Genomic DNA, 26442 nt, shown 5'->3' on the forward strand with positions numbered 1-26442 from the left:
TAGATAGTGTAAGAGGCAAGTGCAAATTAGAAATAAGAGGCTTAATTCTCCCTGTTGAAAATCAGGGAGATTTTCCTCCCTCCCCTCTGTTTTCCTTCAGAATTTCTTTCCCTGTCCTTCTCAGAGGTATGTAAATCTTCTTAATGACTTTAATTGCCAGTCTCACAACTCGGAAAAATTTCCTCAAGGACCCAGCAGCCATCTCTTTGGAATGTAATCATTAAGAAAAGTAAGGCCCATCCCCCAGCATCCTGGGAGGAGACGGGTCTAACTTGTCACCTGACCACAAATTACAAAACCTATCTCATGTAATTGCCACTCAGCTACATAAAAGAGCGAGATTTCCCTCTGTCTTGCAGTCCCTTCAGTGGGTTGCCGGTGATGCTCATCACATTCTGGTTTAATGCTTCCTCAACATTAAAATTGTCTCTTTCTCTTCCATCTTTGTGGCAAGATTTTCTGGATTGAGAGATTTGGCTTTTAATTATGTTTTCCCAACAACTGCTTGAAACCCAAAGAAAGGGATGATATTTGGGGTCCAAGTGCTTTCCCAAAGGCCAGGGAAATGGAAAACATTAGCTCAAATTTTGACTGGAAAGTAAAAACAAACCAGATAAGGACTGTGAGGAAAAACATAGCACGGTAGCTAAAATGACGTATTTTGGTCTTAGATACCCTTAGGTTCCAGATCTAGTTTTACCACTGACTAACTAGGCAAGGTACCCTTCTCTGAATCTCTATTTTCATCTGTAAAATTGGCATAACTAGCCCCTATGATAGTGAGATTTCACGAGGGTAAGATAATGCAGTCAAAGCACTTAGTCCATGCCTCCTACATGGGCCGAGCTCCATAATTCTTAATTATTCACAATGTATAACCTTAGTATTTATAATAACTTCTAGATGTTATTATAAAAATCTGAATTATTGGGCTTCCCTGGTGGCGCAGTGGTTGAGAGTCCACCTGCCGATGCAGGGGACATGGGTTCGTGCCCCGGTCCGGGAAGATCCCACATGCCGCGGAGCGGCTGGGCCCGTGAGCCATGGCCGCTGAGCCTGTGTGTCCGGAGCCTGTGCTCCGCAGTGGGAGAGGCCACAGCAGTGAGAGGCCTGCGTACCGAAAAAAAAAAAAAAAAAATCTGAATTATCTTTAAATGAGTGCTGAACTACCTGTAGAAACTAATGGTTGTTGAACTGTAACCCAATGATTTGACGTGTTTCCAAGATTACCTGGCCCTGCAATAAATCACACTAGGTCATAGTAGACATAGCAGGAGAGATTTAGGACAGACGCTGAGGATTATGGACTGGGATTTTGACAGAATCACTTTGGGAGACTTTTTTTAAAGCTGATTGATTCCCCAGATGGGAGCAATAGAAAAATATCTATGTGTTATAAAATCTGCACCCAAAAAAGGCCAGTTTGTGGGTGACGATGGGCTCGAGTTTGTTACATCCCTATGAAGAGGAAGAAAACATTTTTCCTTTTGCTTTTCTAGTTTTTTGGCTGGGACCAATGTTATGAAAGACAGATTAACAAGAGAAAAACAAACAGAAGTTTATTAACATGTATATCTCTCATATACATGGGAGAAACTCAGGGATGAGTAAATTCAAAGAGGTGGCTAGAACTTGAGCTTAGAAACCATCTTCAGCTAAAAAAAAAAGGAAGACGGGTACAGGGGAGGCCAGTTATGGGAAAATGACCAGAAAAGTACAGTAAAGAAGGGTAAGATTTGTTATGCAGATGTAAGTGTCTTCTCCACTAATAAGAGTCTTTTAGGATTTAGAGTCATCTTTCTTTTCCTGGTACAGAGAAAGAGACACCCTTACAAATGGTAGTTTCCTTTATAAATGTAAATTTCCCTTCCCAAGGGTAACTTCTACTCTGTTTTCAGAGCTTTTCCCTTGTCTGCTGTTTCTCAAAATAATCCTTATGCCAAAGAGGCCTATTTAAAATGGCATATTCTGGTCTCCCAAAGTTATATTTTGGGGCGGCATATTCTGGTTTCCTATACCTACCTTTCCATGGTCATCTGCCAGATGGCAGGAGCACTTTGACTGTGGACTCTGGTGTGGTGAGCATCACTCACCCCCAGACCACCTGCATGATTAAGTATGAACACTGGACTGTGGGGGGCTCCTCTCTAGGAGGGTATGCCTGCCCTGGCAGAAGACGTTTCAGTGCCATTCTCAACTATAACTGACATTCCTATCATTTTTGAAATGACTTTTTTTTAAAATGTAAAATGACATTATATCTTGGAGCTCTCTCCTAAGCTCCAACGTCAGCTTTAGAAAATGTTGACTGTGGAGCCATAGAAACCTCATTGGGAAGTCAGAACACCTGGTGAAAATGTGCAGAACATTTGTCAGAGCTCTCAAAAGTTGCTGAAAGAAACTTCATGCTCTGATGGGTTTCTCTGTAGTCAAGGAGCTCCCTTAGAAAGCTGGCTTTGTAAGGAGGCCATAGCTCTGGGACTGGGCCTGCCAGACTGACTTCCAGGCCCAGAAATGAGTGAGTCCCAAGCCCAATCCCAGCTGGAAAACTGTAATGTGCTAGGGGAAAAATCTGGGAGGAAGAAAAAGGCAACTCATTAAATTGCATGACTGCCTGCCACATAGAACACTGATAGTTTTAGAGATAGGGAGGTAGTGTAATTTCTCAGATCCAGAAATAGTGATTTCAAGTGTGTTCATCATAAGGGATCTGCTTCAAATTTGGAGGACTGATCCTCCACTCCCAAGAATTCTGCAGGAAACATATGTGCACAGATGTCACACACATCTGTTCTAAACTAATTAACATGTTCAAGGGGGTAATGAAATTTTAAGGCCTCAAATAGCACCAGTAGACAGGAGAGCTATTCAAAGGGCAATTTTTAAATACCTGGGGTTGGAATTATGAACCCCAGGCTAAAAGAAGATCCGATCCGGTGTTCACTATATAGCTCAATCTGTGTTGAACTATGAATCTTAATGGGAATCAAGTTGATGATCAATAGGTACAATTTATTCTATGTCACCTTAGCCACAGACTCAAAAATAATAACCACTGTTTTAGTCACGTATGATGCAACCAATAAAAACACTTCATTAAAAAAAAATTTGTAGAGACTAGGTAAATACATAACACTGAATTTAAAAATATTTTGTAATTGATGGCAAAATTTACTAACCTACAGTTATTATACTTGTGACATTTTTTTTCCAACAGAATATAAATATGCAAATTCCAACAAGCATGAAGTGGCTTTTTTTATATTCTGGATGGCACCTAACCACCATGTTACTTCTTCTTTCTCATTAGTAGATGTGTTTTCTGATGGATGTAATGATGTGAGCCCACAGAGCACAAAACTCTGTTAAAGGTACCAGGGCTTTGTAAACCTTTTCAAAAGGCAACACAGGGCCTCTCACTAAAGTAGGAATAGTAACACCAACATCAGTAAGAATGTTGGTGCTAGCATTTAAGTTGCTATTCAAGGGTATTATTACTATTAAAATCCTACTCTCACCCTGCTTTCCTTTAATAATATTGATGCCCTTATTTTATTTTATGAGAGGGGGTTTCCACTGGATTTTTCCATAAATCATCCCCTAGGCTTTTAACTTTTCAAAAATTATTTTGAACTTCTGAGTGGTGAGTTTTGCTCTCATGGCTCCTCAGTAACGACTAATGAGACTTCAAAGATGTGTACCTCTCATTCTATTCATTTGGAACCACATGACCCCTTCACTGTTTAATAAAATGCACTTGAAACTATTACTTGATATTAATGCATTTTAAATGCCAGAAAGATGGTAGGCACACATAAGAAGAATAACTAAAGCAATAATTCAGTGTCAGTGTTATACCAACATCCATAAAGGTCTAGAGTCATATGTTTATAATTTCAATTGAGTCCTAATTGATTATGACTATTGAGTTTGAAGAGAGTCCAGGTAAAGGGGAAAACTTGAGCCAGGATTTGGAAACAGGAATATGCAAGGTACATTTGAGGAACAGAAAACTGTCCAGTTTGGCTAAGTCATACAGTAGATAATAAAGCAGAGCAAGAGATAAGGCTGAAAGAAGACACTCAGAATATAAATCAAGGGTTGAAAACCAGACTGAAGTATCTGTACATGATTCTGAGGGCAATAAGGGCATGCTGAATATTTTTAAGCATGGACCTTGCTTGATTCGAGCCAGGCTTTAGGAAGATTAACAGAGCAGTGGCTTGCAGAACAGAATAGAGAAGTCAGGGGAGGGCAGGGAAATGGAGTCAGGATTGGAATCAGGGGGCCCCATTAGAGCCATTACAACATTTCCACTTCGATGGTCCCAGGCATCTCAAACCTAAGATCACCAAGACAGAACTCTTCATTTTTTTTCCCACCAAATATACTCCTCCCTTAATCTGCCCCATCTCAATAAATGGTACCACCATCGATCTAGTCCCTCCAATCAGAAACTAGACACCACATTGGACTTCTCCCCTACTCCTACCCCAACATTTGATCCATCAGGAAGTCTTGACAGCACTACCCCAAAAGGACACCCTTTATCCAACCACTTCTCTCCATTTTCCCTGCCCAAACTCGAGTCTGGGTTTCTGCACCATAAACCTTCACCTAGACAGCTGCAACAATCTCCTGAGTGGTGTCCCTTTGCTCACATTCTGCAAATGGCACCTCAGAGAGTTCTGTACAATGTGTAAATCAGATCATATCACCTTCCAGTTTACAACCCTCCAATGGTTGTCTGTTGCATTAAGAATAAAATCCCTTATCTAAGCCTAAAAGGCCCTATATATTCTGCCCTCTACTTAAGCCTCAGATTTCATTTCTCTCTTCCTCTTATTTATGATGCTTTAACCTTCTCCCAGTCACTTGAACATATCAGGCTTATTCCCACCTCAGGGTCCTTTTAGTCTCTGGGAACTGTAGTGTAACTAAAAACAAAAGCCAGTGGAGTGTCAACTAGGACTCATTCTTTCACTGTGAATTTTTACAGAGCAGGGATGAGATCTCACTCATTAAATCTATTCATAGCTTTTCAACAGCCATATGCAAAGATTTTTGGTTTGTAGTTGCAGTAGCTATTGTAGAAATTGACGGTAATAAAGACGGTCTTCTTGTGGAGAGCCCCCAAATAGAAGACTCTGCTAGCTTGTTTCCTCCCCTTGACTCTCTGGAGTGACATTTGGTTGACACAAACCAAAATATCAAAGGTGGTAGTGGGAAAGGAAGGGAGGGCTGAGATTTCTTCTGCAAAAACCTTCTCTGAGGCCGCATGGACCACTCCCACTCCATCTCCAACACTGTTCCCTCCACCATGTCAATTTCTCTCTAGAACTCTTGGTTCATTCAAATACACAAAGCTTCTACTACTTCATGTCACTGTAAAAGAACATATTCCCTTTAACATGTAAACATTTCCTCCCTTTTCCTACTATGTATCTTCTCCCAATCATACCCCCCAAACAAACCCATCCTTAATATTTAAAAAAATATATATCCAAAACGTTTTCTATGTAGATACGCATCACTGATTTTTAAAAGTTATCTCAAAATTCTGTGGCTGAAAAAAATATTTTTTTCTTTCAGCACAGGGATTCTATAGTTTGGGACTTTAGACAGGGAATGATAAGAATGACTTGTCCCACCTCACAGTGTTTTGGGTTCAGCTGATTATTCAGGAAGACTCTCTCACTTGGTGCTGGAAACTGAAACCAACTGAAGATTTGATCACTCACATTCTGGAGCCTCAGATGACTCGAAAATTAGGACTGTTGACTGGACTGCTCTATTTCCTGAAAGAAACCTCAGCTAACACAATAGGAACAAAGGTGGGCACTGTACCCAGGCAGAAGGAAAAGCATCCACATACCAAGTTTGTGGATGAGGGGGAGCACAATGCATTAGAGGTTATGAGAGAAAGCCAGTGAGGCTAGACACATACACACACACAGCAAGAGTGAGAAAGAAGTCCTAGGTGAGGGGCTAGACCCCACATGCCCTTATAGCCCAGTTTTAAATTTGTGTTTTACCTTAAGAGCAATGAGGACCCAGTTAAAGTCTTAAGCAAGAGGGTGAGGCATTGGGGGTTAGGACTCCAACATATCTTTTGTGGGGGGACACAATTCAACTCATAACACATGCTAACAGCATTCCACTGTTGCCAGTCCCTTGATGCTCCACCATGGTGCTCCACCATTTCTTGTACGTTAGTTGGGGCTTTTCCACACCACTATAAATGGTCCCTTCATTAAAGTCTCTTCGGTGAAACCCTTCAAGTGTGCCAGTGTTGCTCTGGGACCCTGACTCATAAATCCATTTTTAGAGCTATTTAATAAATAAAATGGGATGGACTTGGTGATGGGCTGCATGGGTAGGGAGTGGAAATAAGAGAATGGGAAATATCAGGTATAATTCCCAAGTTTCTGTCTTGTTGTTTATTGATGGGTGTGGTACCTTTCACTGAGATCAGGCATGCATAGAAGGACCACTGCACAGGAGATAACATATGTTATGACATATGAAGAATGCATAACCCACAAAAAAAAAACCATGAATGTCTGTGCATGACAGAGTTTATATGCTCTGGACATATAAAGTCAGTCAATTTGGATTCAAATTCTGGCCCTGCCACCTTATTATTTGAGCCACCTAGGACCTTATCATGTCCACTTTTATCTGTAAAATAAACATCACAATATCTGTGTCATAGTGTTGCTGTGAGGATTAATGAGAAGACCCATATAAAGCACTTAGCAAAGTGCTTGACATTTAGTAAGGGCAATAAGTGCTAGTATTAGCCAGTATTACTCTTACACACTTAATTTCCATCTGGGGAAAGTATCACCAAAAATAAAGGTTTTGAAATGATCCACCTGAACGTTGGATTTAGGAAATAGGAAATAATTCCTATTTTCCACTGCAAATTTAAAACTATTTTAAATGTACTGCAGGACTGGAAAAAAGAAAAAAGTTGCTAGCAGGCTTGTACTTCTAAAGCTTTCTCTTTTCTATTTCATTTTGAACTCAGTATGCCTATTTAAAACAGTTACTAACCTTGATGCTGGATATCCATTGGAGATTTGGATAAATTTCAAAGCAATGTAGATATTCTAGGATGTCAAGGGGGCTTTGGAAAATTATGTAGTCTGATGTCTAATTCTTGGATGAGGAACTTAAGATCTGAGAGGTTAAATGACTCATCTGAGGTCACACAACTAGAGGCAGAGTTGGGACTAAAATCCAGGCCTTGGGACTCATAAACTGGCCCTTTCATCTCTAACATGGCAGCCTCCAGCAAAACAGTCCAGAAAGAAGGCACCCATCTACAAGCCGGGAAGAGAGCTATCACTGAAAACAGAACCATGTCAGTCCTTGATCTTGGAATTCCCAGCCTCCAAAACTGTGAGAAAATAAATTTCTATTGTTTAAAAAAAAAAAGTCCAGAAAAATGTTTATTGCACAAATTTTAAATTTATATGATGAACACAACGCTACTCTAAAAAAGTATATATATAAGTTAAAATGAAGAACGAGGCACCAAAGTAGGAGTTCAAAAACATACTGGAGAGCTTCCCTGGTGGCACAGTGGTTGAGAGTCCGCCTGCCGATGCAGGAGACACGGGTTCGTGCCCCGGTCCGGGAAGATCCCACATGCGGCAGAGCGGCTGGGCCCGTGAGCCATGGCCGCTGAGCCTGCGCGTCCGGAGCCTGTGCTCCGCAACGAGAGAGGCCACAACAGTAAGAGGCCTGCGTACCGCAAAAAACAAAACAAAACATACTGGATTTTGATAAATTCACTCTAACAACTTCGTTTGAAAAATAGGTGAATGCTACCAAACGTAAGGTAGATAGTGGGAAGGAGCCGCATAGCACAGGGAGATCAGCTCGGTGCTTTGTGACCGCCTGGAGGGGTGGGATAGGGAGGGTGGGAGGGAGGGAGACGCAAGAGGGAAGAGATATGGGAACATATGTATATGTATAACTGATTCACTTTGTTATAAAGCAGAAACTAACACCATTTAGTTAGTTAGTAAAGCAATTATACTCCAATAAAGATGTAAAAAAGAAAAAATAAAAATAGATGAATGAGGATTTAACTGGCATTTAAAAATTTTTAAATGTATGTTCTTAACGAGGTGTCTGACTACTTTTACATATGGGAATAGACTTTTCTCACACTCCTGAACTATGAATTGTCATTTTTGGAGTTTTATTTTGTAGATTTGGTGATTTTTTTTGTCCTCTGCAGCAATGAATTAATGCTGTGTTCAAAAGTATTCATCCTAAAGAGATTCTATTTTATTTTATTTTATTTTATTTATTTATTTATTTATTTTTGCAGTATTTGGGCCTCTCACTGTTGTGGCCTCTCCTGTTGCGGAGCACAGGCTCCGGACGCGCAGGCTCAGCGGCCACAGCTCACGGGCCCAGCTGCTCCACGGCATGTGGGATCTTCCCAGACCAGGACACAAACCCGTGTCCCCTGCATTGGCAGGCGGACTCCCAACCACTGTGCCACCAGGGAAGCCCAAGAGATTCTATTTTAAAGAATTCTGACTCAATAAACCAATAAAATGGTTATATACCTTTTAATAATCAACCTGGTTTTCAAAGATTGAGTTAAAAAAATCTGAACATTACAACTGAGTCAATCTTGTTGTGATATTTGTGTGTAATTATGTGGAACCAATGAAATCAGTTTTCCTGCTTAGATATAATTAAAGCCAGAGATATTTATTTCTCCAAATCATCTTTTCTAGTGAAAAAAAAGAGGAGCTATAAGAAAATGAAAAATTTCAGGGCAAACTTGGAGAAAAAATTAAAATACACTTTCTGATGTTGGGAGAAAAGGGTGTAATTTTTTGTATTTAAAAAGAGTATGTTGCCCCGAGAAAACCATAATTCAAAAAGAGTCATATACCACAATGTTCATTGTAGCTCTATTTACAATAGCCAGGACATGGAAGCAACCTAAGTGTCCATCGACAGATGAATGGATAAAGAAGATGTGGCACATATATACAATGGAATATTACTCAGCCATAAAAAGAAACGAAATTGAATTATTTGTAGTGAGGTGGATGGACCTAGAGTCTGTCATACAGAGTGAAGTAAGTCAGAAAGAGAAAAATAAATACTGTATGCTAACACATATATATGGAATCTAAAAAAAAAAAAAGGCCACGAAGAACCTAGGGGCAGGACGGGAATTAAGACGCAGACCTACTAGAGAACGGACTTGAGGACACAGGGAGGGGGAAAGGTAAGCTGGGACAAAGTGAGAGAGTGGCATGGACATATATACACTACCAAATGTAAAACTGATAGCTAGTGGGAAGCAGCCACATAGCACAGGGAGATCAGCTTGGTGCTTTGTGAACACCTAGAGGGGTGGGATAGGGGGTGGGAGGGAGACGCAAGAGGGAGAGGATATGTATATGTATAGCTGATTCACTTTGTTATAAAGCAGAAACTAACACACCATTGTAAAGCAATTATACTCCAATAAAGATGTTAAAAAAATAAATTAAATAAATAAAAAGAGTATGTTGGGTAGACATAATAGTTAAGAAAAAAGCCAACCTAACTGAACTGGATTATGTTAAAAGAATTCTATAATCTCGAAGACTTGGTATCCATAGCAACTGAGACATCTCTATACTTACTTTTTCTATCCATAACAAGGGAAATAAATAGCCAAAGAGCTTGCTATTTCCTGATGTCATTATATCATAGCTAATAAATCACTATTTGATGAGACCCTTTAACAAACCCTACTGTTGTTTTACTTTAAAAACTGGACCCCCCCCGCAAAAAAAGAGAAGAAATAAGAAAATGTAACCAAAACACAGGAATGAAAAATCAGCTCACAAGGGAGAGTTGCAACAGCACATCTAAAGAGGGAAGGAGTTACTCTCTGAACTTGGCCCCATGCTGGCTGATGTCCAAGGCAGAGAAGCATATTCTGGGCTCCTGCCAAGCTACGGGTCACCTGGTCCTCTGACCATGCAGACTCGCTTGGTTTGAAAGGGAGTCCAGACCCAGTCAGGCCAACCTCAGACAGACCAAAGATATTTTAAACAGAATGTCCAACCACTGACAGAGGTGTGCCTTTTGCATATATAATTGATTGTAGTTACAGAATAACTTTTTTCATTAATTAAACATTTGCTGTATGTCTATATGTACCAGTCACTGTGTGTGTAAGGTGCTAAGGATGTTAGATGTGAACAAGGCAGTCCCAGCTGACAAGAGGTTCACATCTCGTGTGGAACCTAGATATATCAAATTTTCTACTAAGAGCAGAAGAGACTCATTAACATCCATCTATGATGGGCACATCATTATATAATATCCTTAGTACCCAGGACAGTTTTTTGCAAACAACTGACACAAAATAAATGTTGACTGAATATAAGAACTCAAGGGTATGATCAGGATGAAGCTAACAAACAACGTTGAAATTATCTGTAAGAGGGAGATCTTCAAAACACAAAACCTCAAGTTTTAGTTAATGAAAGGAATGCAGTTTAAAAATTGTTATAAATAAAGATAAATAAAATTAAAGTTTTCAGAAATTCATGATAAAGCTGGGATTTGAATCTATGCAGCCTGGCTCCAGAGATTTCTTTTTTTTTTTTTTTTTGGCCACACAGCATGTGGGATCTTCCCCAACCAGGGACGGAACCTGTGCCTCCTGCAGTGGAAGCTCGGAGTCCTAACCACTGGACCGCCAGGGAAGTGCCTCCAGAGATTTCTGTGCTTAACCACTGTACTATGCCACCTTTTAGAGCAAAGCAGAACAGAAAAGGAGGACGGATGTTAAATTCTTTCTACAGCTGCAGTAATTAAAAAAATAAAATAAAACCAGTCCAAAAGTGCAAACTGCAAACCTTTAGGAGCCAAACATACAGTTTGAATTACATCTATTCATTCATTCATTTATTCAACAAATATTCATTGTGCCTCCCTGAGCCAGGCATTATTCTGAGCACTGTGGTTTTCATGTATAAACACTTTAAACCATTGCTCTCATGGTCTCTTTTCTCCACAGGATTGGCTACCTTCAAACACACCTATGATTTACTTATTTATTAAGCTTATTGTCTCCTCTTAACAGAATGTACATTCCATGAGGACATAAAATTTTGTGTTTTGCTCCCTGAGAAAAACTGTCCTTAGAACAGTGCTTGGAACACTGTAATAAACATTTGTTGAATGAATGAATCATGGAGTTTACTTTTTAGTGGGAGATAATGTAGGTTTTTAGAATGAAATAATACTTAGGAATATGTGCCAGGTAAGATCATAAATTTCCTGTGCCTCATTTCTCTAAAATACAGCAGAGATAACTCTTAATTACTATTGGATTTGGAAGGACATTGTAAGTTTTAAGCTAGATGTGCGAACACTTTGGAACCCAGGAAAGATTGTGGTCCCTAACATACAAGAAAGCTTTATAGTTTCTGTTTCTAAATGCCTTCTATTTTAAAGTATTAGGGAGATAAATCTGAATGTGTATTTATTATTTTCAGTGTTACTCCAGCATATCAATAAATGTTACAGGTGATGCGATGACCAGGCATCCTGACCTCACAGATGCTCAAAACCCCACACTGGCCAACATCCTCACTATTTTACGTATTTTATCCCTATATTTATTTGTCTTCCTTCTTTCAGCAACCCTTTATCTTTTAAAGATTTGGGGGAATTCCCTGGTGGTCCAGTGGTTAGGACTCCGCCCTTCCAATGCAGGGGGCATGGGTTCGATCCCTGGTTGGGGAAGTAACATCCTGCAAGCCCTGCAGCACAGCCAAATAAACAAACAAACTTCCCTCCCCAGCCTTAAGCAAACATTAATCTACTTTTTGTCTCCATAGATTTCCCTATTCTGGATTTTACTTCTGAGTAGAAGCATAAATATGTGGCCTTTTGTGACTGGCTCCTTTCACTTAGGATGTTATCAAGGTTCATTCAAGTTACAGCATGTTTCACTGTTTTATTTTTACCTTTTGGCCAAATAATATTTCATTGTATGGATATACCACCTTTTGTTTATCCATTCATCTGTTCATGGACATTTGGGTTGTTCCCACCTTTAGGCTATTATGAATAATGTTGCTATACACATTTATAGGCAAGTTTTTGTGTGAACATATGTTTTCTTTTCTCTTGGATATATACCTAGGAATAGAATTGCTGGGGCATGTGGTAACTATGTTTAATCATTTGAGGAACTGTTTCCAAAGCAGCCACATTTTACATTCCCACTGGCAGCTTATGAGGGTTCCAATTTCTCCACATTTTCAGCAACACTTGTTATTACCTGACTTTTTAATTCTAGCCATCTTAGTTAGTGTAGAGGTATCTCACTGTGGTTTTGATTTGCATGTCCCTAATGACTAAAAATGTCAATCATCTTTCCGTGATTTGTATATCTTTCTTGGAGAAATGTCTATTCAGACCATTTACCCATTTTCTAGTTGGCTCATTTGACTTTTTCTTATTAAGTCATAAGAATTCTCTATATATTCTAGGTACAAGTTCTTTATCAGATGTGTGATTTGCAAATATTTTCTCCTATTCTGTAGCTTGTCTTTCTATTTTCTTGATTGTGTCCTGTGAAGCACAGAAGTTTTTAATTTTGATGAAATTCAATTTCTGTTTTTTCTATTGTTGCTCCTGGTTTTGGTGTCATATATAAGAATCCTTTGACAAATTCAAGGTCATGAAGATTTACCCTATATTTTATTCCAAAAATTTCACAGTTTTAGCTCTTACACTTAGACCTTTGGTCCATTTTGAGCTGACAGTTATTTATGGTGTGAGGTAAGGTTCCAACTTCATTCCTTTGTATGTGGTTATCCCATTGTCCTAGCATCATTTGTTGAAAAGACTATTCTTTCCCCATTGAGTGATCATTGGCATCTGTGTTATAAATCAGTTAACCATAAAGGTATTTATTTATTTATGAACTCTCAATTCTACTCCATTGATCTGTGGTAGCCCTCCTTAAAGGGGGTACATTTGTTCCAAGATCCCCAGTGGATACCTGAAACCGTGGATAGTACCAAATCCTCTATATACTATGTTTTTTCCTATACATAATACCTATGGTAAAGTTTAATTTATAAATTAGGCACAGTAAGAGATTAACAACAATAATAATAAAATAGAACAAGAGAATATAACAATATACTATAATAAATTTATGTCAATGTGGTCTCTCAAAGTATTTTATTGTACAAATTTAATGCCCTTTTCATCTTAACTAAGTACATATCATGCACTATGGCCATAACTTTTGTAGTTTGAGGTACAACAGCAAAACTAGCATGAATTTCCTTTTTCTTCCTCACAATTTCATGGACAGAAGATTTGTTTTTACTGTAGAACTTAGCAACTTCAGCATACAATTTCTTTTCTTTCCTTATTAAGTTGAGAACTTTCACCTTTCCACTTAAAGGAAGCATATCTTTGGCATATCCAAACAGCCAGCATCACTACTCTTGCTCTTTGAGGCCATTATTAAGTAAAGTAAGGGTTACCTGAACATAAGCACTGTGATACCACAACAGTCAATCTGATAACCAAGGCAGTTACTAAGTGACTAACAGGTGGGATAAACTGGACAAGGGGATGGTTCACATCTCAGGTGGGATGGAATGAAATATTGTGAGATTTGATTATGCTACTCAGAATGGTTCACAATTTTAAACTTATGAATTATTTATGGAATTTTCCATTTAATATTTTCAGACTATGCTTGACTGCAGGTAACTAAAACTACAGAAAGTGAAAACAGGGATAAGTCTGTATATGTCTATTATTGTGCCAGTACCATGCTGTCTTCATTACCATTGTTTTGTAGTAAACTTTGAAGTCAGGAAGTATGAATCCTCTTATTTATTCTGTTTGCAGGATTTTTTGGCTATTTTTGGCCCCTTCAGTTCCATATGAATTTTAACGTAAGTCCATTTCCACAGTTGGCAATTTCTACAAAGAATCAGCTCAGATTCAGGTAGAAATTGTGTTGAATCTGCAGACCAACCTGGGGAGTATTGCCATCTTAACAGCGTAATTTTTCCAATCCGTAGATCTGGGAAGGTTTTCCATTTACTTAGATCTTAATTTCTTTCAAAATTGTTTTGTAGTTTTCAGAGTATAATGCTGAACTTCTTTTGTTAAATTTGTTACTAAGATTTCATTCGTTTTGATGCTACCATAAATAGAGTTTTCTTAAATTCGTTTTTGGTTTACATGTTGCAAAGTATATAAAAATACAATTGATTTGTATCCTTCAAACTTTGGGTATGCCCTCAGTAATCCTGGGATGACAGTGATATTGGTAGGGCCCTCTTTTTTTTTTCTTTCTCTGACCACACCCAGCTGTTAAAATCCACTAATTGCTAGCTAGTTGTACTATTGTTTTGTATAACACCCATAAACAGCTCCATAAATTAATCCTATCAAATTATGGCTCCTTTGAAGGAATGGTTTCTGATATCAGCATTTGGTATTTGTTCTCACCCCAGGAGGGTTCCTTCCAACTGTCTTATTCTGGTGCTCTCTTGCAAAGTAGCCAAGATGTAGCCAACCTCCATCTAAGCTCTATTTTATTAAATCCACAAATTTGCCTCACAACGGCATTTCACCACTATTTCCACTGTTCTTAAGAGTGCCCTTTGGCTTGTATTTCTGCATGGTTTATTGTGAATGAAGTCAGTTTGGGGGGGAAGAGATTGATTGCTGTCTATTTTATGGCCTGCTTCTTTGCCCAGGTGAAAATCTCTGAGCCAGGGCTCTGAAGCTGGGGGTGGGAACAAAGGCAAATTTCTCTCTGAGTGACACCTGTGCTCTAGGAGCTGCGAACTTGGTGGATGGGGGAGGCAGGAGCCTGAGTTTGCTTATCCTGGCATGAAACCACTATGTCATAAGCTGGGGTAAGGGTGATGGAGCCCCGGTACTCTCAGCATGTCACGCGCAAGGTAAGTCACCATTCCGTGAGTGGGGCCTGATGGGAAGGGTGCCCTCATTTATTGATTGTACTGACCCAGGCCTTAGCCTCAACAACAGAGAGCTGGAGAGCAGGATGAGAAATGCTGAAGTCCTATGGAACCATAAAAGACCCAGAATTGCCAAAGCAATTCTGAGGAAAAACAACAAAGCAAAAGGCATAACCCTCCCAGACTTCAGACAATACTACAAAGCTTCAGTAATCAAAACAGCATGGTATTGGCACAAAAGCAGACATAAGGATCAATGGAACAGAAGAGAGAGCCCAGAAATAAACCCACACACCTACGGTCAATTTATCTTTGACAAAGGAGGCAAGAATATACAATGGAGAAAAGATAGTCTCTTCAGAAAGTGGTATTTGGAAAGTTGGACAGCCACATGTAAATCAATAAAGTTAGAACCCACCCTCATACCATACACAAAAATAAACTCAAAATGGCTTAAATACTTAAATATAAGACATGACACCATAAAACTCCTAGAAGAGAACATAGACAAAACATTCTCTGACATAAATCATACCAATGTTTTCTTAAATCAGTCTCTCAAGGCAATAGAAATAAAAGCAAAAACAAACAAATGGGACCTAATCAAGCTTACAAGCTTTTGTACAGTAATGGAAACCATAAACAAAATGAAAAGACAACCTATGGACTGGGATAAAATATCTGCAAATGATGCAACCAACAAGGACTTAATTTCCAAAATATACAAACAGCTTATACAACTCAGTAACAGAAAGAAAGAAAGAAAGAAAGAAAGAAAGAAAGAAAGAAAGAAAGAAAGAAAGAAAGAAAGAAAGAAAGAAAGAAAGAAAGAAAGAAAGAAAGAAAGAAAGAAAAAAGGAAAGAGAGAGAGGGAGGGAGGGAGGGAAGGAGGGAAGGAGGGAGGGAGGGAAGGAGGGAGGGAGGGAGGAAGAGGGGGAGAGAGAGAGAGAGAGAGAAAGAAAGAAAGAAAGAAAGAAAGAAAGAAAGAAACCACAACCAAAAAATGGACAGAAGACCTAAATAGACATTTCTCCAAAGAAGACATACACATGGCCAACAGGCACAGGAAAAGGTGGTCAACATCGCTAATTATTAAGAAATGCAAATCAAAACTACAATGAGGTACCACCTCACACCGGTCATAATAGCCATCATTAACAAGTCTACAAATAACAAATGCTGGAGAGGGTGTGGAGAAAAGGGAACCCTCCTACACTGTTGGTAGGAATGTGAGTTGGTACAGCCACTGTAGAAACAGTATGGAGGTTCCTCAAAAAGCCAAAAATAGAACTACCATATAATCCAGCAATTCCACTCCTGGGCATATATATGGAGAAAACCATAATTCGAAAAGATACATGCACTCCAGTGTTCATTGCAGCACTATTTACAATAGCCAATACATGGAAGCAACCTAAATGTCCATCAACAGATGAATGAATAAAGAAGATGTGGTACCAATATACAATGGAATACTATTCAGCCATAAAAAAGGATAAATTAATGCCATTTGTAGCAACATGGATGGACCTAGAGATTATCATACTAAGTGAAGTAAGTCAGAAAGAGAAAGACAAATACTATATGATATCACTTATATGCAGAATCTAAAATATGACACAAATGAATTTATCTACGAAAGAGAAATAGACTCACAGGCATAGAGAACAAACTTGTGGTTGCCAAAGGAAAGAGGGAGTGGGGGAGGGATGGACTGGGAGTTTGGGATTAGCAGGTACAAACTATTATATATAGAATGGATAAACAACAAGGTCCTACTGTATAGCACAGGGAACTATATTCAATATCCTGTGATAAACCATAATGGAAAAGACTATGAAAAATAATGTATATATATATATATATATATATGTGTGTGTGTGTGTGTGTGTGTGTGTATAACTGAATCACTTTGCTGCACAGCAGAAATTAATACAACATTGTTAATCAACTATACTTGAATAAAGGAAATTTTAGAAATAAGAAAGAAATGCTGAAGTCCTGTTTCTCCTGGGAAGAAAGCCCTCCAACTGGGAACGGGGAGGAGAGAGATCCCTATCCTGTTGTCTGCAGCAGTCTGGCATGAAGTCTGCCTCACTGAGCTGGGAGAAGAGAAGGAGAGAGTGCTCCTTGTTCACCTTTCTTACCAAATTTTTGTAGATTTTCTTGAATAGATGTTTCTTCACTTGCTGTTTGTTCTTAGGACCATTTCCAGAGGCTTTAATATTTTTTAAAGTAGTTTTCAGCAGTTTCTCTGTGAAGCAAGTCATCAGATCTCCTCACACTGTAATGCAAGAAGTAAAGCAAACCTTCATTTTAATGGGTTTATTCATTGCTAACTTATAGCAGAATGGCTATGAAGTACATGCTGTCCATTCATTAATGCCAAATGGATTTGTATCAACTAGTAACATGATGTGAGGTCCCCAATTAATAGCGGCAAGATGCTTATGGTGAAACCATGCTTTACGCTGGTGAGATCACAGGCACTAAGAGAAAACAGCTCATAGAAGTTGTCAGTTTGTCAGTAATCAGATAGACACCGTACACTAACACAAATGACTAAACTTCTAAAACTCCACCTGTTGTACAGGCTTTGAAGAAGCTGTGAACCAATTAGTCTTTTTATCTTTCAGAAACAGCCTGGAAAACAGGATCTTAATTCTAGCTCAGCTTGATTTCTGGGCTGAAAATAAGAGATGTCAGTGATATAAAACAGGGAACAGTTGATTAAATCTCATCTGAATTTTAAAAGCTAAATGCTTGGAAAAGCTCTAGTCATTTGCAATAATCACATTTACATCTACCTTGATGAAAATGAGGTACTGCTAAACCTCAGAATCATTCTCAGCTCTGGAAGGCATTTCATGTTGTCTAAAGTCTTCAGAGAGGTGCTGAGGAAGCACCTGATGTTACATTGTGAATATTAAGAACACAGAGTCCTTTTGTTTCCAGTTGCGCCTTTCCTTTGATGCTAAAACCTAGCACCCAAGAACTACCAATGAGTTTGAAATAGAAGAGTCTATGTTTTCTAAAGATGTTTCAGGGGCTTCCCTGGTGGCGCAGTGGTTGAGAGTCCGCCTGCCGATGCAGTGGACATGGGTTCGTGCCCCGGTCCGGGAAGATCCCACATGCCACGGAGCTGCTGGGCCCGTGAGGCATGGCCGCTGAGCCTGCGCGTCCGGAGCCTGTGCTCCACAACGGGAGAGGCCACAAGAGTGAGAGGCCCGCGTATCGCAAAAAAAAAAAAAGATGTTTCAGGAGGAAGAGGGATGTGTTGTGCTCAGATATAATTATTTGACTTTTGACTCTAGGGGTTGCTATTTCCCAGTGGACTTAAAAAAAAAAATCATTCCCATAATGATTTTATATCTTCTAAGCGGAAAATATGGGAACAGCAGGGGACTGACATTTAGTTCATTAGGTTGGAACTGAGGTTTCCCACACTGATGCCTCTGGGTACTGAAAAGGCACACTCTCCCCAGAGAATAACCTCTCCCCCACATCTGTGTGTCCAGCACCAGCATGAGGTGGTATTTATTTAGTTGGGTCTCATTTTGTAAGTTGTCTTTTTAATCCTTTCTTAGAATTTATATATACCATATTAGTTTTCCTTGCACTTACAAATCGAGTGATAATAATGTAAGTGGATACATATATGTGCTTACTATATACCAGAATCTGTTCTAATGGCTTCGTGTATATTAGTTTACTATTCACCAGCACAACCTCAGGAGGGATGTGAGGCATAAAGAGGTTAAGTAAATTTCCCAAGGTGAAACAGCTGGCAAAAGGCTGAGCTGGGGCTTGAAGCTCTGGCAATCACTACAATGGACTGCCTCCATATGAATAATAACTTAACATTGCTTCTTGAGGCAGCAGAATAAGTGAGCAGTAGAGTGGTCCAAACAAAGTCAGAATGGTTTTAGGGCTCTATTCTCTCTGCTTACTAGTTCACTATTAGGTGAGGGTCTATATACACACATACAGGTATGTAGGAATGGTTTTACTATAATGGATGTGGAAGTTCCAGTGGGCAGATAAAAGTAACACACTGAAATGATTACAAAAGATTTACATAGGCATTTTAGCACTGCAAGATGAGCTTAAGGTTGAGACTGCTGGACTAATAAATAGAACCAGATATGCAGATGTGCTTTCTAAGGAATCAACTTATGAAGAGTCTAATATTTCCATTAAAAAAACAACTTTAGATTATTCACTGAGAGAATCCAAAATCATCTTCTACAGTAATAATGAAACCAAAATTTTATAACCCATCCCAACACAAATATCACCCTCTCATTAAAATCACTAATTTCCAGTTCAGAAAGCCAGTCAATCCTCACAGCTAGCTATATAGGAACCAACACCCAATCAAGGAGATTAAGTGGCTATGCAAAGAAATTATCAATCGTCTGTCAAGAATTAGTGTTTCTTACTGTGAAAAAGGTCACTTAATTTGGCCATTTGGAGTTGCAGACCAGGTAGCTGTGTTTAACCTGGAATCATCATTCATACAACTTAATGAACTACAAGCTCTTTGAGGAGCAAAGATCATGTCTCACACATTTTTGTATATCTCTCTTTTTCTGACACGTAATAGGCCATCAAGAAATATTTATTAACTTATTTTGATGCAGTAATTGCTATAAAATGTTAGAGACATGCATCATACATAATTTATATACATGCACAGTTGGTCAATCAGGCAATTTCCATATGCATGAAGATTGGAAAAACCTGAGCTATGAACCCCTGTCCTGCATATGCTTTTTGGACCTCAGTTAAACGGAAGGGAGGGAAAGTATCATATCCTCCAGTAGAGGGAGCCAGACTTTAAGCGTTAACCAGATCACAATTTATTCCATAGTACTGTGTGCCAGATCTAGAAAGAGAAAATAAGCATTTTGATACATAATCTTCATTTCTGGGTCTTAAATAACACAGTAAAAATGGTATCATAGAGACCGACACTAAAGACAAGATTTTTCCTAGCAATAAATAGTAATTGTTTCTTCTGTTTTAACCATTCTCTATCAATTTCATCAGAAGTGGTAGGAGTTTTACAAACATTTACTCAGCTTGTGAGTTCAAGTTCAAGTAAAACTTAGATATATAAAGGTGTCACTACAGTTCGGTCATTTTTTTTAAGTGGGAACTTTTTCATTTACAGGTAAAGAGAAAAGTCTTTTTGTTTTTTATTGAGATATAATTGACATATAACATTGTATTCATTTTAGGCATACAACATAATGATTTGATACATGTATATATTGTGAAATGATTACCACAAAGTTGGTTAACATCCATCACTACACATAGTTACAATTTTTTCTTGTAATGAGAACACAAGAAAAAATTAAGATTTTTCTTAATTTTTAAGAAAAAAAGAAAAATTAAGATTTTTCTTCAAGTAAATCAAGATTTACTTTCTTAGCAACTTTCAAATATATAATACAGTATTATTAACTATACTTCTCATGTTGTACATTACATCCTCAGGACTTACTTATCTTATAACTGGAAATTCGTACATTTTGACCACCATTTCCTCCACTCCCCATCCCTGCCTCTGGCAACCACCAATCTGTTCTCTGTATCTATGAGTTTGGTGTTTTTTGTTTGTTTCTTTCTTTGTTTTAGATTCCACGTATCAGTGAGATCATATTTGTCACATCATATTTGTGTTTGTCTTTCTCTGATTTATTTCACTTAGCATAATGCCCTCAAGATCCATCCATGTTGTTACAAATGGCAGGATTTCTTTCTCATTTCATGGCTAAAAAATAGTTCATTTTATATATATATATATATATATATATATAAAAAATATGTTTTATCCATTCATTCATCAGTGGACAGTTATATTGTTTCCATGTCTTGGTTATTGTAAATAATGCTATAATGTTACAGATATCTTTTCGAGATAGTGATTTCATTTCCCTTGGATAAATACTTAGAAGTTGAATTGCTGGATAATATGGTAGTTCTATACTTAATTTTTTGAGGAAACTCCATACTGCTTCCCAAATTTGCAGCACCAATTTAAATTCCCAAAACAGCGTTACAAGTGTTCTCTTTTCTTCACATCCTCTCCAACATTTGTTATCTATTGTTTTTTATAATAGCCGTTCTAACAGGTGTGATGTAGTATCTCATTGTGGTTCTGATTTGCATTTTCCTGATTAGTTATGTTGAGCATCTTTTCATGTACCTGTTGGCCATCTGTATGTCTTCTTTGGAACAATATCCATTCACTTCTCCTGCCCATTTTTTAATCGGATTGTTTTCTTTTTCTGCTGAGTTGTATGAGTTCTTTATATATTTTGGATATTAGCCCTTTATCAGATATATGATTTGCATATATTTTCTCCCATATGTAAGTTGCTTTTTAATTTTATTGATGATTTCCTTTGCTGTCAAAAACTAAAGATTTTAACACATATATATGGAATCTAAAAAAAAAAAAGGTTCTGAAGAACCTAGGGGCAGGACAGAAATAAAGACACAGATGTAGAGAATGGACTTGAGGACACGGGGAGCGGGAAGGGTAAGCTGGGATGAAGTGAGAGAGTGCATGGACTTATATATACTACCAAATGTAAAATAGATAGCTAGTGGGAAGCTGCCGCATAGCACAGGGAGATCAGCTTGGTGCTTTGTGACCACCTAGAGGGGTGGGGTAGGGAGGGTGGGAGGCAGATGCATGAGGGAGGAGATATGGGGATATATGTATATGTATAGCTGATTCACTTTGTTATAAAGCAGAAACTAACACACCATTGTAAAGCAATTATACTTCAATAAAGATGTTAAAAAAAACTAAAGCTTTTTAGTTTGATGTAGTCCCACCTGTTTATTTTTGCTTTTGTTGCCTTTGCTTTTGGTATCAGATCCAAAAGGTCATTGCCAAGACCAATGTCAAGGAGCTGCTTTCGGGTTTCCCTGGTGGCACAGTGGTTAAGAATCCACCTGCTAATGCAGGGGACATGGGTTCAAGCCCTTGTCCAGGAAGATCCCACATGCCGTGGAGCAACTAAGCCCATGTGCCACAACTACTGAGCCCGCGCACCACAACTACTGAGCCCGCGCACCACAACTACTGAGCCCACACACCACAACAACTGAAACCCTCGCACCTAGAGCCCATACTCCGCAACAAGAGAAGCCACCGCAATGAGAAGCCCGTGCACTGCAACAAAGAGTAGCCTCCACTCGCCGCAACTAGAGAAAGCCCGCAGGCAACAACGAAGACCCAATGCAGCCAAAAGTAAAATGAATAAATTTTTTTAAAAAAGGAGGTGCTTTTTTCTAGGATTTTTATGGTTTCGTGGTTTGGAGTCTTACATTCGGCTCTTTAATCCATTTTCAGTTGATTTTTGTGTATGGTGTAAGATAGGGGTTCAGTTTCATTCTTTTGCATGTGACTCTCCAGTTTTCCCAACACCATTTATTGAAGAGACTATCACCTCCTCATTGTAAATTCTTAGCTGCAAAGTCTTCATTACAGTATTTTGGGTGACGAGGTCAAGATGGCAGAGTAGGAGGATGTGGAGCTCACCTCCCTCCACAAACACATCAAAAATACATCTACATGTGGAACAATTCTCGTGAAAAACTAACAGGAACTGGCAGAAGAACTGCACAATCAAAGCTATAAGAAAGATCTCCATGTAACCGAGTAGGTTGGAAAAAAAGGCATCAGGTTGGGACCTGCGCCCCAGAAGGGTTCTGAAAGGAAGAGAAGGTCCATATGGGTGGACCCTTGCCCTGGGGAGCGAGCAGGTTGAGCCATAGTCTGGGCATCCCAGTCCTGGGGTCCTGTACGGAGGAGACAACCCCCCCTCCATGGCTGTTGGGAGAACTGCTGGGACAGACAGAAGGGCTGGAGAAGCCTGGACGCTACTCGCGAGGAGTGTATGCGTGCTGGCTTGCCAACAGTCAGGGCGGAGAAAGCCTTGCACTGATGGCTGCCGCCTTGCCGCACTCCTCAATCCGAAGGGGAAAGCACACCAGCCCTGCTCATTCTACACCACAGCCTGGTGTGAGATCTGGGCCAACTGAGCCCTGGGAAAAGATTCAGTCTAGCTATGCAGAGACAGACTGGGGGGCCTGGGGTGTGATCTGGGTGGGGCAGAGGTGGCCATTGGCAGTGCAGGCATGGGGCGGTAGTGCTGCAGGAGTGTACAGCAGGTCATCTCCCAGAGCACTCTGGCCCTGCCCACTGCATACCACAGCTTAGTGCTACATCTGGGGCAGACGGGTCCCGGGAGAAGACTGCCACAGAGGCAGCCTACATCTCTAGCAGCAGCACAGCCACCTCAATTCCTACAGCCACAACACCCTGACTCCCAGTCCCAACCTAGCGAATATTCTGGCCCCACCCACTCCACACCACAGCCTTGCACTAGATCTGGGATGACTGCAACAAGGGAAGGGATGCTATCTTGGGCTGTGCCTAAACAGAGCCACGGACACCCACACAAGTGGCACATCAGTCCTCTGTGAGCACAGAAGCCCCACTTGCTTTAGCAATCGCCTCCTTTAGGGCACAGCATGCACTCAAGGGGAATGGAGACTGACTGAGATTGGCCCTCAGGGCTTCTATTCCAACAACTGGGGAGCAGACCACACTCCTGACAAGGTGGTGACAGCCACAGAGCAGAGAAGTCCCACCTCACACTCTGCACAGGCTTTAGATCCCTCAACACCAACCACACGCCCTATCAAGGTGATAATGTCCAGCAAACCTTGAGGAAAGACGTGGCTGGTGTCCATATCAAAAATAGCCCTCACACCAAAGACACTGGACACACACAGTCTACAGAGGGATGCTCCCACATAAAAGCACTCCTTCAAGACCACAATAGATAACTGTTTCTCCTAAATTCATAGAGTCTGAGAAAGTTAGGTAAAATGAAAAAGCAGAGGAACTACTCCTGATTAAAAGAGCAAGAGAAATCCCCTGAAAGAACAAATAATGAAACAGAACTCACTACTCTACCAGACACTGAGTTCAAAAAGGTAATAAAAACGCCAACTGGGTTAAGAAAGATCATCAATAGAAATGCAGATCACTGTAACAAGGAACTAGAAACTATAAAGATGAACCAATAAAAAATAGATAATTCAACTTCCAAGATAAAAAGCAATCTAGAAGCAATGAATAGCCGACTAAATGACACAGAAGAACAAATAAGTGTCATGGAATATAGAATAAGGGAAATCACCCAATCAGAACAGCAGACAGAAAGACAAATTTTTAAAAAATGAAAGCAACATACAAGGTCTATGGGGGATAATATAAAGTGTGCCAACTTATGCATAATAGTGGTTCCAGAAGGAGGAGAAAGAGAGAAGGGGATCGAAAATATACTTGAAGAAATTATAGCTGAAAACTTCCCGAACCTAAAGAAAATGGATATCTAGGTACAGGAAGCACAGAGGATCCCAAACAAGATGAACCCAAACAGACCCACAGCAAAACATATCTTAATTAAAATGGCAAAAGTAAAAGAGAGGATTCTAAAAGCAGCAAGAGAAAAACAGAGAGTCATATACAAGTTTTCTAAGAACTTCAACAGACTTTTTCGATCTCATCCAATCCATTAACTTCCCCCTCAGTCTACTTTAGTGATGCCCCATTCATCTATTCAACAAATATTTATTGAGCACTAATTATGTGCCATACTCTGTCCTACATACTGGGCATACAGAATTGAAATACTCCTGTTCTCATGGAACTCACATTCTATTTATACTCAGAACTAGCCCAGCCTGAATACCTTAACCTCTGGTAATATACTCTCTCATCACAAGCTCACACCCTTTTCATTTTCTCATCCCCTCACTCTTCCAAATCCCATAATTCCATCCCACAAGGTCCTCCGGTCTCTTGGCCACTCCATACATCCACACTTGACCACGCTTTCCTTCTTAAAGTGTTTGGACCCATACATATAGTACAGCACTTCAGCAACGCTCTTAACAGTTTCAACTGTTTAACCCTTTTATCTACACACCCTCATCCATGATGATCTTCTTACTCTTCACAAGTAAACTCAGTTTTAATTACTAACTATGTATCCACCACAGAAAACTCTCATAGCTCCAGATCATTCTTCTGGGCCCCATTCCCATTATATCCAACTACCTGTTAGACGTCCCCACCTGGAGGTCCCAAATTCAACATGTCCCAGACAGAACTCATCTTCCTCCACATTCCCACTTTTCCTTTGGTGCTCTCTATCCTCATCAGTGGTACCACCATGTCATGTTGGACTCCTACCTGTCGCCCTCCCTAACTAATTAATCACTAAGACCTGCCAACTGTAAATCTTAACCTTCTCTGTGTGCTGCTCTCTGTCCACACTGACATCATCTCTCTCCTCACTCTTACAGTAGCTTCTTCACTGGTCATTCTGCTTCTAGTCATGCTCCTTCCAAGCATTCCTCCACACTGCCTTTGAGTTATCTTTCTAATCATATTTCTTATCATATTACTCACTGCTTAAAACTCCTAATCTCCTGGATAAAGTCTTTTCTTCTCCATGATATATATGGCTTTTTATGATCTGGCTCCTGTCTTCCTCTATTGCCTCAGTGTCTTAGTCAGTTTTGACTACCATAACAAAATACCATAGACTGGGTGGCTTAAACAATGAACATTTATTTCTCACAGTTCTGGAGGCTGGAAGTCGAAGATTAAGATGCAGGCAAATTCAGTGTCTGATGAAGTCTCTCTTCCTGGCTTGCAGACAGCCATCTTCTAACTGTGTCCTCACAGGTGGGGAGAGAAGTGGGTGGTGGGGGGCAAGCTCTGGTCTCTTCTTATAAGGACACTAATCCCAAAGTAAGGACCCCACCCTCATGACCTCATCTAAACCTAATTACCTCCCAAACACCCCACCTCATAATACCACCACACTGGAGGCCAGAGCCTCAACTTACGAATTTCAGGGAGGACATAATCATTTAGTCAATAACACTTAGCTTCCATCACTTCCTGCCACTCTCCCAATCAAAAAATTTTCCAAAATTCATCCTGCCTCTGTGACTTTACTCTAGCTGTTACATCTGTCTAGAATTCTCTCCTCATCTCACCTTGTTCAATGTTAACAATACTCACTCTCTTTTAGGCAAATGTGTGCTCTTTCATCATGTTTCAACTCATGTGTCCCTCCTTATTGAGTAGCCTTCTCTGACTTTCCCCTAACAGACCAAAGAACATCTCTAGAATTCCATTACATTTGCACACATATCCATTATAGCAATTATCATATTACTGTCTATTTATAGATTTATTTCCCATATAATCTATGGTTTTAGATACAAGCCAGTCCTAGGTGTTTAATAAATATTTGTGGAATGAGTGAGTAAGTGTATGGACAACATACATTTCTAACAACACAGCACTACTAGGTCTTCT

The 26442-nt window shown here is 39.5% G+C and overlaps 1 protein-coding gene across 4 annotated transcripts in view; it reads right to left on the bottom strand.

Moving 5' to 3' along the window:
- Positions 1-26442, bottom strand: part of CFAP95 (cilia and flagella associated protein 95) — a 193403-nt gene that overhangs the window by 26682 nt on the left and 140279 nt on the right. For all 4 annotated transcript variants that reach the window (XR_009541583.1, XR_009541585.1, XR_009541582.1 and 1 more), the window contains one exon: positions 17159-17295. The gene's annotated coding sequence lies outside the window, so the exon portion shown is untranslated. The remainder of the gene's footprint in view (positions 1-17158; positions 17296-26442) is intronic.

Source organism: Lagenorhynchus albirostris, chromosome 7 (assembly GCF_949774975.1).
Source record: "Lagenorhynchus albirostris chromosome 7, mLagAlb1.1, whole genome shotgun sequence".
Lineage (NCBI taxonomy): Eukaryota > Metazoa > Chordata > Mammalia > Artiodactyla > Delphinidae > Lagenorhynchus > Lagenorhynchus albirostris.